Genomic DNA, 4,702 nt, shown 5'->3' on the forward strand with positions numbered 1-4,702 from the left:
TAAATGCAAAGAGACATTACACTAATGTACGCAAACCAGGAAAAATAGATACTGTGTCCATAACTTAGAAATAACATGAATTTTATTCCTCATGTGCCTCAAAGTTTAGAGTTTATTAAAGTTATTTATAGTGGTTAAGACACTTGCCTGCTAACCAGATGGCTGGCGGTTCAAACCCACCAGCCACTCCTCGGAAGGAAGGTTGGGCAATCCTACTTCCGTAGTGATACTGCCTCAGAAACCCAAGGAGGGGTCGCTATGAGTCGGGTTTGACTCGACGGCACACAACAACAACAACAACAACACCGTTCTTACAGATCCGCATGAACACACACGTATTCTCACTGCATATATTTACAAATATCTCATTTGTTCCCAGAGTGGCATGCTCATTAGAAGTGAGTTGGATGTACTCATTTCCACAGTGCATTGTGTTTCAATAAATAGGTTATTATTCAAGTTCAACTTTTCAAAGCCTTTTTGTTATTACTTGTAACTTTTTCCTTTGTGCCAATTCTTTCATTATTTAGAAGTTTTTGTTTTGTTTTACTGTATAGTGACTGGAATGTATGCTTTAGTCTGATACATACAGTTTAATTAAATAAAGTCTGTTGGCCTTAATTATTTAAATGTTTTTTTTTTTTTGCTCTTTTTTTCAATTTTGATACAGACTGGGTGTGATTCAGTATGAATTCTAAACCTTTAAGATTACAAGACAATGAAGTATTTTCTGTTCATGCTGTTAAAAGTATTTCTGTATTTTTTAGAAAGAATGGAATTTATGTATACTCTATCTGATACACTGCTTTTTGTTCTTCTGGGGGGTTTGAACCACCAGCCTTCTGGTTAGCAGTCAAATGCCTTAGGCACTATACCACCAGAGTTCCCTTATCTGATATACTACTTTTTATTCTTTATCATTTCATTGTGTAGATAGCAAGGAAAAGCCTTTCAAAGGTGGTCCTTTGACAGCTGAGGCTACAAAGGTCTAATTTATAGTTGCCTGGGACCTCTCTCACTTGCTGACTGGTTCTGGGGGGACTTGTTTTCTATCAACCACACTCCTCGTCTTATTGATGTTCCCATTCTGGCCTGTGACCACACAGGGGCAGCCTGGTGCAGGGAAGGATCATGAGATTTTGAGTCAGAGCTCCCAGGTGAGGGTCTGCCCTGGGTCACCTTGGGCCAGCCTCTCTACCTCAAGGATCTCCTTCTTGGTCAGTAATCAGGAACAGGAAGCTTGCTCTTTGTAGTCAAGGAATTAAAATAAATCACAGTGTTTATAAAAGCCCCTCAGTGTCTGTTGAATCTGGAATCCTATTTCAGGTCTTTACACCCTATTGAAGGAGCTCTGGTGGAGCAGTGCCTAAGGCATTTGACTGCTAACCAGAAGGTTGGCAGTCGAAATCCAACAGGCACTCCGTGGAAGGAAGACTGGACAATCTATTTCCATAAAGATTTACTGCTTTGGAAACCCACAATGGGTAGCTATGAGTCAGAATCAACGCGATGGCAGTGAGTTTGGTTTTTTGGTTTGAGTATGCCCTATTGGTGGAGTCCCTGGGTGGTGCAAACATGCAAACGGTTAACACGCTCAGCTGCTAACCAAAAGGCTGGCAGTTTGAGTCCACCTAGAGGTACCTTAGAAGAAAGGCCTGGTGACCTACTTCTGAAAACCTTACGGAGCACAGTGCTGCTCTGACACACAGGTGATCACCATGAGCTGGAATGAACTCTGTGGCAACTGGTGCTCCTATTGGTTGTGAGTGACTCTAGGTGTCTGGGGGTCATGACCACTCCTGGTCTGATCCAACTCCCACCCTACTGCCAACACCAGCCCCACTCAGAGGTGTCCATTCTGATCCTAGTGCTTAGCAATTATGCTTGGCAAAGACAACTTGTTTCAATGAAAACAATTCAGTGGGAGGAAGAAAAATCCCCCTGTGCCAGTGTCCTCTATGGCTTGGTAAGGCCGGCAAAGAAGGAGGAGAGTCAGGGTTGCAGACTTCCAAGGCTTTCTCTCACTTTCTGCTCATGGTTTGCCTGAAACTTAGGAGGCTGAAAATATTATCCTTGTTACTTGCCCTGTCTAGAACAAAACCATTTCCAAGCTCATACCTCTTCTCTCCCTCAGCACAGATCCAAAGCTGACAGCCTTTTATTTATGCCCATGAAATCTCTGAGCTACCACAAAAGAGCCTATCCACAAGTGTCCTCACTCATTCACGTTTTGAGGATCTCTTCTCTGAGCCTGCTTGCCTCCAACACTTAGACACAAACTCTGAAAACCAAGCCTGCATAACTACAACACCAGAAGAACTAGATGGTGCCTGGCTACCACAGCTGACTGCTCTGAATGGATCACAATAGGAGGTCCTGGATAGGTGGGAGAAAAATGTGGAACCAAACTCAAAATAATAATAAAAAAGACCGGGCTTACTAGTCTGACAGACACAGGTGGAACCCCCGGGGCTATGGCCCTTAGACACCCTTCAAGTTTGGAACTGAACTCACCCCTGTAGCTCAGCTTTTAGCCAAATGATACATGGCTTATAAGGTGAACAGTAACACCAGGGAGGTATGCACTTCTTAGGACATTCAACCACACAAAGTCAAAAGAGCAGTATTTGCCCAGGAATAAAGCTCAGAAGTCAGGAAGGGATAGGAAAGAAGGATGAATGAAAAGAGCAAACACAGGGAGGAAGTGGGATGGGTGCTGTTACATTGTGGGGATTGCAAGCAACGACACAGAATGAAATGTGTATGAATTTGTTGAACGGAAAACCAATTTGCTCTGTAAACTTTCACCCAAATCACAATAATAAAAAGTTTAGTTTAGTTTTTTAATTAAAAAAAAAAAAACAATCTTTTTATCTTTGGAAATTTTTATGAGATTAGGTGTTTAACATGACAAGAAAGAAATTTTGAAATAAAAATCAATTTGAATCCTTTTAAATAAATAATTCTGTGTTATTTAAAAAAAAATCATTTTTAAAAGTAGAACTGCTTTTCTCCTTCACCTCTTTTCACCAAGTTTGATTCCAACTAGGAACTTTAACCACTTGTTGTTAGGTGCCATCAAGTTAGCGCTGACTCGTAAGGAACTTACAGGCAACAGAACAAAAACACTGCCTGGTTCTGCATCATCCTCATACTCTTTGCTACAATTGAGTCCATCATCAAAGCCACTGTGTCAATCCATTTTTTGAGGATCTTCCCCTTTTTTGCTGACTTTCAACTTTACCAAGCATAATATCCTTCTCCAGGGACTGGTCCCTTCTGAAAACATGACCAAAATATGTGAGATGAAGTCTGGGCATTGTTGCTTCTAAGGAGCATTCCGGCTGTACTTTTAAGACAGATTGGTTCATTCTTCTGGCAGTCCATGGTATTGTCAGTATTCTTTCCCAACACCACAATTCAAAGGCATCAATTCTTCTTCGATCTTCCTTATTCATTGTCCAGGTTTCACATGCATATGAAGCGATTGAAAATACCATGGCTTGGGTCAACCACTTCTTAGTCTTCAAAGAGACATCTTTGCTCTTTAACACTTTAAAGAGATCTTTTGTGGCAGGTTTGCCTAGTGAAATATGTCATCAGATTTCTTGACTGCTGCTTCCATGGGCATTGACTGTAGATTAAAGAAAAATGAAATCCCTGACAACTTCAATCTTTTCTCCATTTATTGTGATGTTGCTTATTGGTCCAGTTGTGAAGATTTGTATTTTCTTTATATTGAAGTGTAATCCATACTGAAGCTGTAGTCTTTGATCTTCATCAGTAAGGGCTTCAAGTCATCTCCCCCTTCAGCAAGCAAGGCTGTGTCATCTGCATACTGCAGGTTGTTATTGATTCTCCCTCTAATCCTGAAGCCGTGTTCTTCTCCGATTATTTGCTCAGCATTCATATTAAATAAGTATGGTGAATAAATATACAACCCTGATGCACACGCTTCCTGAGTTTAAACCATTCAGCGTGCCCTTGTTCTGCTCGAATATCTGCTTCTTGGTCTATGTATAAGTTCTTCATGAGCCCAATTAAGTGTTCTGGAATTCCCATTCTTTGCAAGGTTATGCATAATTTGTTATGATCTACACAATCGAATGCCTTTGCATAATCAATAAAACACAAGTGAATATCTTTTCTGGTATTCTTTGCTTTCAGCCAAGATCCATCTGAGATCAGCAATAATAGCTTTCGTTACATGCCCTCCTCTGAATCCAGATTGATTTTTTGGCAATTCTCTGTCAATATACTGTTGCAAACATTTTTAAATTATCTTCAGCAAAATTTTAGTTGTGTGTGATATTGATGATATTGTTCAATAATTTCTGCATTCTTTGGGTCCCCTTTCTCCAGAATGGGCATAATATGTCCACACTTGTCTGTCAGTTTGTTGCACTATGGTGGCTTGTGTACTGCTGAGATGTGAGAAGCTTTGCCACTGGTATTTCAAAGACCAGTAGGTTCAGCCATGGCGGACAGGTTTCAGTGGAGCTTCCAGACTAAGACAGACTGGGAAAAAGGATGAGGTCATCCACTTCTGGAAAAATCTGACCACTGAAAACATTACGAATAGCAGTGAAACATTGGTAACCAAGTTGTTGTTGTTGTTGTTGTTTGCCATCGAGTCGGCCCCGACTCATAGCGACCCCTCCTTGGGTTTCCGAGGCAGTATCACTACGGAAGTAGGATTGCC

Source organism: Orycteropus afer, unplaced genomic scaffold (genome assembly GCF_000298275.1).
Source record: "Orycteropus afer afer isolate SDZICR_OR568_19922 unplaced genomic scaffold, OryAfe1.0 scaffold00072, whole genome shotgun sequence".
NCBI lineage: Eukaryota > Metazoa > Chordata > Mammalia > Tubulidentata > Orycteropodidae > Orycteropus > Orycteropus afer.